Source organism: Lepidochelys kempii, chromosome 4 (assembly GCF_965140265.1).
Source record: "Lepidochelys kempii isolate rLepKem1 chromosome 4, rLepKem1.hap2, whole genome shotgun sequence".
NCBI lineage: Eukaryota > Metazoa > Chordata > Testudines > Cheloniidae > Lepidochelys > Lepidochelys kempii.
In genome coordinates, this window is record NC_133259.1 from 111,580,667 (window position 1) to 111,589,976 (window position 9,310).

Sequence of the window (9,310 nt, forward strand, 5' to 3'; positions counted from 1 at the left end):
CATGACCAGTATCAGTGGCTTCTGGTGAGCGCAGTTCCTGAAAACTGAAATTACTAAAAAATTATTTGAGGTCCACCATGTCTCAAAATCGTTTGTCAAGACTCACATTAATTTCAGTTGAAAGTACCATTGCGCAAAATTTAGATTTCACTGAATTATTAAAAGACTTCCCAAGTATAAAAACCAGAAAAATTCAGTTCATATAAATTCTTTTAATTTATGAGAAACTGGGCGCACCGGAAGACACTAACATTTTTCATTACAGTGTATAGTTGAACCCAAAGTGTTTGTAATTGTGATTTTGTTAAAATTAAATGAATATACTAGTAGGAAATTGTTTTATTTCACTCAGTACAAATTTTCTGTTTTCATTTTTTTAATGTTAAACAGTCAAAAAAACCCAAAACAAAACAAAAAAAATTGCAAAGTGCAAACGTGTAAAAGCCAAAAAAAAAAAGGGTGGGAGGTGGGGGACGGCCAAAATTTTTTTTGCTTGGGGCAGCAGAAAACCTAGAGCCGGCCCTGTCCTTATGGAATACAACTTTGTTCCTGGTGGTTTGTCTCAGTGGGTCCGGTCTGTGGTGAATACGCATTGACACATAACGCAGAGCACACTGGGGAGCCTCAGGCTTGGTTTCCCAAAGTTATGCAAAAAGCCACAAGGTTGGGTTGCCAACTTTCTGACCGAAGAAAACAAACACCCTTGCCACGCTCTCTGAGGCCCTGCCCTGCTCACTCCATCCCACCTCCCTCCGTTGCTCGCTCTCCCCCACCCTCGCTCATTTTCACCGGGCTCGGGAGGGTTCCTTATTGACTCGGTGTTCGGTTGAAAATGTTGAAATGTTGAAAAATCATGAGTCAAGCTCACCAAAAATTGTAAGATTGGCTTTAAAATCATGAGATCATGTAAAAAATAATAGATCTGGTGTTCTTTTTGCCTTCTGCTGCTTGAGTCTTTAGAATGCACTGGGTTCACATTCTGAAGCTTTCTCCACAGCCAGGAGAACTAGAAACTTACTTTTTCTTTAAGAAAGAAGGCTGAAATCGTTACATATCTACTTGACTCCAAGAGCTTGGACTTTAAGGAAAAGAATAATTATCATGAGACTCGTGACAAAATCATGAGAATTGGCAACACTGCTATCTTGAACAACCTCAAACTGGAATGGTGAAAAGAAGGGGGGGGGGGCGGTTACACTTGGAAAAAGTCCATGACAAAAAACAGCTGGAATAATCATAGTGAGAAACAAACAAGGTAATATATTCCAACACTCCAGCCTAATTGCGCTGCTCAGTGCATGTACTATGAATCCATGTAACAATTTACAAGATGAATCCTTATAAATGGAAAAAATCAGCTATGCTATGAAGCACAAATCAAAATAACTACTCAACGTTGGAAACGCAACTAATGGAATTAAGAGCCAAAGTACAGAAGTACTTTTATCCCTGCTAGTTTTCAGTTTGGGAAGGCTGCTGTGCTGTGAGGTTACACTAGTACATTATACCTTGTATCTGCGTATGCATGATTGGGGTAGGAGCATGTTCCTGGCTTTTTGCTAATTTTTGAATGGCCGCAGCATTTAAATTCTTCTTCCCTCTTGTCTTATTTCTTCAGTTGGGAACAAGGTCTACTGTCCCTCACTACATACTAGCACTTGTTTTCAAAGTGTTCTTTCCTTGTCTTCTTCAGTTATAGTTAAATGTTATAATTAGGTCTAGAAAAAATAGGGACAAAAGAGTGATAGTAATTTGAGACAAAGCAAATTCTCAGGGAGTGAACTGATTGAGCAAGAAACAATCTCCCTTCCTCTCCCCGCAGCATCTGAACAACAAATGGCTGCTTTCCATAGTTTGTTTCAGTTTGGAAACTGAAGATGGAGCCATTAGATGCATCTGGTGTCCCTGTGGAGGTGATAGAAAACACTGGCAGCAATGTAGACAAGATGGTAGAAGCCATATGAAGCAAAAACTAGCCAAGCATGAAGTCTGCATTACCATGTGAACTTCCAGAGCAGTGCTAAACACCATCACAAAAGATACTGATTCTCAAAGCTACAGGGAAATGATGCATGGCTATAATATGTAGTACACAGACACTTTAGGGAAAAGACACTAATAATCTAGAAAATACTCCAGCACCGCAAGAAGGAAATACCTAAAACCTAGCCGTAACAGAGGACAGCAGGCTTATCTGAAGGTGAAACTCCACAAGGACAAGTTTTTAATGTGATGTACATAGTGGCTTTGACTACACAAGCGAAGTTAATTAAAAGTTGGAAGAGTTCATGTGGCTAAATCTTACATTAAAAAGCTCCTTCTTAATGCTGAGATACCAGAGGGCCATCTTGCCCCTTCCATGGGAAAACCCACAGGAAGTGAAGTACCACACAGGGAGCAGATTCATGGGACTCTTTGTAGACCTGGTGGGACTTAATTGTCTTTCACACCAAGTTTGCAAAAAAGGGCATTTAGATTTATTATTAGATTTATTAGAAGTTCAAAGTAATCCAAAATTAAACTACAGCATTTGTATGAGAGCCCTCAGTCGACTTGAGAGCACCCCTGGGAGGCATCAGACTAGAGCGAGTGCAGGACAAATCTTGTCATAGCAGTATGGAGAAGTCAACAGGACCGTCTGTCACTCTGCCTACCACAGGGATCCCACTAACCACATCTCTCCCCAATTACTGTGGTGCCACGTTGGGCCTCCACACGCCATCTGACAGCTTCTTCATGAGCCAAGATCCTCCAAAGACCATTAGATTCTGGGGAAGAATGATTTGTGTGATGACAACATTCACCATAGCAGAGAACTCTGCAGTTTTTCTTTGTGGAGGTGGACTCGTTTACACCAACTGAAGGGATGAATTTGGGGGGTATAATCTTCCCCAGAGGCAAACCCTTGGAATCCACTCCCTAAGAGAACAAAAGCAGATCCAAGATGCCCACCTGCAGCGCCATGCAAGTTACCCAGCTCTGCCTAGGGCCCCCTCTGTCTCACTGCAAGCTGGGCCCCAAAAATCAAGTGATAGTGCACTTGACTCCCACTGTGGTTATTGGTAGTTCCAGTGATGCTCAGAGCATGCTATACCTAGAGGAAGAATGATCCAATGATTAGGGTGCTATCTGGGGATTCAGAAGACCCAGATTCAAATCCCTATTCCCCCAGAGAGTTTTTTGGCATAACAATTAGTCTTGCCTCAGTTCTCCCATCTGTAAACTCTGGGATGTTATATGAATAGATACATTAAAGATTATGAGGTGCTCAAATACTACAGAAATGGGAGTGGGGGTCATATGAGTACCTAAAATAGATACCTGTGCAGTAGGGCTCTACACGGGAAACAGAATTTTGACTTAATCTGTTAGAATGCAGACTGAAGTGAAAGAAGTTTGGCATGCCTCCAAAAGTAGATTAACAGGATTTATTTAAAAGGTCCTTTCTGCAAACAATGTCGCTGTCAGGTAGCAGAGTGCCACCTGGAATGTTTAGTGCATTAACATATTCACAGCCTTTAAACAGTCACAATTTAAAAGAGAAAAACATCCCAAGAGTCTCATATTTCAGCCAACTCTCTCCCACTTTTCAGAGTAACAGCCGTGTTAGTCTGTATTCACAAAAAGAAAAGGAGTACTTGTGGCACCTTAGAGACTAACCAATTTATTTGAGCATAAGTTTTCGTGAGCTACAGCTCACTTCATCGGATGCATACTGTGGAAAAGTACAGAAGATCTTTTTATACACACAAACCATGAAAAAATGGGTGTTTACCACTACAAAAGGTTTTCTCTCCCTCCACCCCACTCTCCTGCTGGTAATTTATATTTTTTTCCCGACAGTATCAGACACAAAATAGATCTTAATGCTTCCAAAATAAAGACACAGGAATTGCCACCCTGGGAAAAGCCAACGGTCGGTCTAGGCCAGTACCCTGTCTGAGACAATGGCCAGTCCCAGCTGTTCAAGAGAAAGAAGCAAAAACCCCTGCAGGAAGCAATTATCAGCAATAGACTGTATCAGCTTTCCATTGTATGAAGTCCTGATGGCATTGTAATTGAAAAATTCCAAACCATTAATCAGAATGAGGTTCTTATACTGTAGCAGGTCAATGCTGGTGCTTTCCATGAGTATTAAATCCATGTTGGTAACAATTCTTATGTTATTTTTAATTTAAAAATGTACTGTACATATGCAATAATCTGTTTCTAAAATCAACTAATTCAGTTTTAAACAATATTCTCATGTCACAGGCTGTCTGCAGAGTTCCATAAAAAAAATAACAACCCCGATTTAAGTCTGAAAGTGGGGGAAGGGTGGGAAGGAGAAAGGACTTCAGTGGGGCCAGGATCTCACCCTTATATTTCCAACTTATGTTCCAAAATCTATTTCTAGGCTAAGATCTTACATTCTCAGATTACTCACAGAGCAGATTTCATAGATATCGCAGCTCTTGAAAATAAGGTTTTAGAATAAAAATGCAAACGTCTTAGGTATTGCCACAGGCACTGCATTATTTTGTCTAAGAAATTTTACCATAATAAAATTTCAGCCTTTTTACTATATATACATCAGAGTCAAAATTCAGTCTGCAGTTATACTGCTGCAACTCCACTCACTCCTCACTTTGATTGCTTGCATTGACTAAGCTTGCACCAGACTCGTGCATCTGAAAACAGCATTTGGCACTCAGTTTCTAACTTGAAAATGTTACACAGATTGAGTAATGGGGCAAAAATAGCCCACAACAAAACATCTTAGATGACATGCGGTTTATGAGTTTGTGGGCTAGGAAATGACATCATGCACCCAGACATAGATGCTCTTCATTCACTGGATCAATTCTGTATGGTGAGACCCCATACATTCCTGCTCATAGAAAAAATACACAGCAGAATATTTGAAGATGTTAAAAAAAATCCAAAGCTATAACCATCTGCTTATCATAGACATCTGCTGCATCAAAGCAACAGACTATGAAAGTTTCAGAAAGTTTTTCTGCTTAGAAGATGTATTTGCTGCCAAGAGACTAATAAAACACATGAACACACACAGATTCTGAAAATACAACCTATGTTCTTACTGGAGTAATACTTTTCTGACTAGGGATGAGTTGGCCATGAAACTGAGCAAGAAAGGGAAATAAAAGAATCTCATCTTCAATTTGAACCTGAATGTTTTTTCACACTCAGAACATTTCCCACTACTCCCTGAATGACTGAGACTTCTGCCTTTCCGGTGAATCTTCTGGCATCCCCACCTCTATCTAATAACTCCTTATTATCCCTATAACCTTCTAATATGCTACTGTTCCCACCCTGCAAGCTTTCTCACACTGAGCCGCATCCTGTTCCCACTCCAGTCAAAGAGAGTTTTACCTTCAGCTTAACTCTCCACAGCTTTACCTTCAACCTTAGCTCTCCAGTCAACCCATCCATACATTTGAAGCCCTGATTAAAACCTCAGTGAAGTCAGAGTGTCTTTCCATTGACTTCAGTATTCTTTGGATCAGGCCCTTGTACTTCCTTCACCCCCATAACTTCCCTGTCTCTAAAAGCAAAGAACAGTCATAGGGGGAGAGAAAGAAGAAACTAAGGTTTGTGGAAGGATTGGGAATGGCAACAAGCTCTTTGAAGCAGGGGCAATCTCTTTGCATCTGCAGAGTACTTGGCACAATGGGTTACTATGGTAACAAATGATAAATAATGATAACCAGTATCGCCAGGTGGGAAGATGCCAGATTTCCAGGGCCTTGTGCCTTTCAGAGTGTTGCATGAATGGAGGGAGAGGCCTCTCTCAAGGTACTGATGGACAGGCACTGGGAGGGAAGGAGAGATGAAAGTCGGAAGGACAGGGTGCTTTAGCAAACCTGCGGGGAGCTGGGAGTCTGAATGACAGCAGACATTGTGAAGTTTTGGACAGGCTTCTGATGAACCACTGAACTTTTGATTTCACATGAAACTAAATCTGCCCTGCTTAATAAAGACATTTAGTTTTGGGAACCTTTGGACACAACAATGGTTCATCATTCACACTTCTTACTATCTGCAGGTATGAAATCAATACAAGAACAGGCCAGACCCTCTAGACCTTACTTTGGCATATTGATGTCAGCGGGATTTTGCCCTGAGTTAAGAATATGGAGGAACTGTGGGATCTGGCTCAATGTTAATAAAATATGTGACTGCACTACGCTGAATCTGGAAGAGCAACAAAAAAAACCAACCCCTCAAATGACTCCACAACGACTACTTCAGAACTTAAATACGAACAAGAAAAATGAGACGAGCTTTTATCAAGCATCCAAAAGTGTCTGATAATGCCTTTTCATGTTCTTTTTGCTGAACAGTCAGTGCCCACGCAAACCTAATGGCTACAACATGTAAGTCACACCAATAACCCTTTTCAATGCAGTTCATACCATGCTACTGGACTCTGACATTTCTGTGAACACTTGCTTTCTACTAATCACTCTTATTTACACAGGTTTTACATTTTGCTGTCAGCTTCATGTTGTCCCTGAAAACATGGTATGGAATCAAAGAAACTGAATCATTCTCCATGCAGATCACAAATGGAGAACAGAACTCTCAGTGAACTTAAAAGCAAAGAGAGATTGATCAGCGTACAGACTCTGCTCCTATCACAGTTCACACACAATTCATTCTTAGAATATGCAAAGTTATTTATCATGCACACGGGCATGCATTATTCAGTGCAACACTGCTAGATAAAAACAGACATAGCATAACCAAACCCATTTGAAATTTGGGTTGCTTAAGCATCTTTATGAGGCAAGAGAATAAAGAAAGTTTGCTTCAGAGAAATGAAGCCCTTTACTTACATGCCTTGCAAGAGCTTCCAGCAGCTGGAGTCTCTGAATTATAGTGAATGCAGATGTTGTACTGAAAACCCCCTAACTTTGGCACCAAAGACTATACATAGCTGTCTGGTGCTTCAGATTGATAAGTAATTTCCTGATTCCCCTTTAAAAATATTCTCACGTACTTTTTTTTTATTTTTATCAGTGGTGCACACTGACAGCAGAATGCAAAGCAGACAGTCTATCAGTTGTTACTGAGGAAAGAGTTCCCTGCTGGTTGAATAAAAAAAAAGAATACTTGACCTTGGCAACTAGAATAAATCTACTATATCTGTTGGCCCACTCCTCAGTGCATATTTGAGCAGTAACATAAGAATGAACAATTTTAGCATAGGAACTGTGGTATGACATTTTAAACATTGGTAAGTTATATGAACACTACTTCCTGCAGAGACACACTGGGGTAACTGCATTGTGCATGTTTTCAGCTTTTATTTTGTTCACAAATGCAACAACCTCCTTTCTTTGATTTCACAAATACCCAAGCCTGAGGGTTTTCAGATTCTGCGCCTTCCGTTTATTCTCATTAATAGTCCTAAACAGGTTACTGTTGCTTTTCTGTTATAAACCTGGATTTTCTAGGAGTTTCAATATCTTAGCCGGTAAGTGCAACCCAGACTTAAACGTGGCATTCATGATATCATACATAGCCTGGGAGCAGTCTTTTACAGATTTCGCCCTTCTCCAAAAATGAGGGTTTTTTTTCCTTTTTTTCTCTTTTTTGTTTGTTTGCCATTTCAAAAATATCTATAGCTTTTGTAAAACAACAAGACAAGCATTTGGAGCAAGTGCCAGTGGAGCAAATTGTTAGACTGTGTATCAAGCAAAAGACAATAATCCAGACCAAAATATTTAACTATAAGCTTTGAGCAGAAAGAAGATCCATGCTCTTCGAGGGAAGATCTGCAAAAAACAATGGGCAAATAGTATTAAAACATTCCAGGTCAGTTCCTCATTTTAAATGTTAGTCTTTCAGTTGCCTGTTCAGTGAGATTTTCCTTCCAGTATATAATAAATATAAATATTAATATAATATAATATAATGGAGTAAAGAAAACACCATTTCTGTAATAGTAATTGTTTTTATAAGCAAGAACCCATTCTGACTCTCCTTTTATATCTTTACTGTGGTGCTGAACAACACACCTGTTTTAGCCTCCCTCCTACAAACCCTAACTCATGTTAATAATTCTTAAGGTGAAACATGCCATTGTGCAAAAGGCGAATACAAGGCACAGGCAACACTTCAACTCCACTTATGCCCTATTTTGAGGTCTTAAGAGGGATGTATGTGGTCCCTCTTCTGCTGCTCTGTGCACAGGGGTGAATGTCACCCTCATCGGCTTTTATAGTATACAGAGTGAATGAAATCCTGTTTCCATTAAACTCAATGGGAATTCTGCCATTAAATTCAGCAGGGCCAGGATTCAGCCCACCATGCATTTCAAGCCATATTTGGGCAGATGTAGAACAATTTACAGACCAGAGAATCTATTCTCTTTTCAAAGCACATGTACAGTTTCTATACCATGATCCACAGGACCGGTGCTATTCCCCCAGCTTTGGAACAGTCTCTCAGAGGAACCTCATGAGCTCTGTTTAGCAAGTCCAGATGAGACAGCACAGCCTACTGGTAGAGAGACTTGTATACGCTTCAGGATTAATGAACCTCACCAAGTATTCATGATGACACTCAAGGAGCATTTTCAAAACGGTAGAGTATATTAGTCAACTGGAACACAGCACAGGAAATCCTTAGGTTAGCATAGAGAAATGAAAGCTAAAGCATAGTCTATTCTGGTCATCCCAGAGCCCCAGCCAAGTTGTAGTGAACTCCATTTTCAGGGTCTCAGTCTCCCTCTGACCTCATTCCTTTGTCAGTTCCCAGGTGAGAGCTCCAAGTTCCTTCCAGAGTCAATTTATGCCCCACCTCACACCTTCCAGTCCTTTGTTCTCTAGCTGGGGTTTCTGCTCAGCTTCCCTGCTGAGAGTATCAATCCATGAGTCATTGGAGTTTGCATCTTCCCCCAGGAATCCTTGTTGATTTGGGTCAGTTTCAGCAAGTCCCTTAATGACTCTTTTCATACCACCCAGTCAGGAAGGTGACACACACACCTATATCTCTTAATCTGCCATGAGAGCAAACAATCCTTTTTCCTCCGCTGGGTAGCCATGCAAAATATAGGGGGAAACTGTGGTACACATAGGTGTCATAAAAATATTACAGAAAAGTCCCACTTCATCATATCCTATTAACATTGAAAATGACTGGAAGATCGAGAAGACAATGGGTGAAATCCTGGCCCCATTTAAGTTAATGGCAAAGCTCCCATTGACTTAGAGCCAGGGTTTTACCCAACATAACACAAACTGAAGTTGTTCTCATAGCCCATTGATTTTCTTTATTTTTATTCACTACATTTGAT

At 40.4% G+C, this 9,310-nt stretch overlaps 1 protein-coding gene across 2 annotated transcripts in view; it reads right to left on the bottom strand.

Annotated features, from left to right (window-relative positions):
• The window catches only part of C1QTNF7 (C1q and TNF related 7), a 59,645-nt gene extending 52,714 nt beyond the window's left edge, over nucleotides 1-6,931 (bottom strand). The window contains exon 1 of one of the 2 annotated variants that reach the window (XM_073340124.1): nucleotides 6,846-6,931. The gene's annotated coding sequence lies outside the window, so the exon portion shown is untranslated. The remainder of the gene's footprint in view (nucleotides 1-6,845) is intronic. The other variant, XM_073340126.1, reaches the window with a different exon arrangement.
• Between the last annotated feature and the right edge of the window lie 2,379 nt (nucleotides 6,932-9,310).